Source organism: Geospiza fortis, unplaced genomic scaffold (genome assembly GCF_000277835.1).
Source record: "Geospiza fortis unplaced genomic scaffold, GeoFor_1.0 scaffold130, whole genome shotgun sequence".
Lineage (NCBI taxonomy): Eukaryota > Metazoa > Chordata > Aves > Passeriformes > Thraupidae > Geospiza > Geospiza fortis.
In genome coordinates, this window is record NW_005054300.1 from 7,948,475 (window position 1) to 7,948,731 (window position 257).

Consider the following 257-nt stretch of genomic DNA (forward strand, 5'->3'; position numbering starts at 1 on the left):
CCCCGCTCCAACAAGGCATCGTAAGAGGAGGGCGGGTCTCGCGTGATGCGTTGATTGTTAGAAAAATAATAATTAAAAGCCACATCTCCCTCTCCCCTACACAGACACACACGCAAAACTTCCAGCGTTTATTGAGCTTGTCTGGGAACAAGAAAGCAAAATAACAGAGAAAGAAAAGATAAAAACCGTAAAGAAAAAAAAGTGTATTGGCAGAAGCCGTGGTCGGTGGAGAGCTCCGCGCCCCGCAGCCGCGGTCC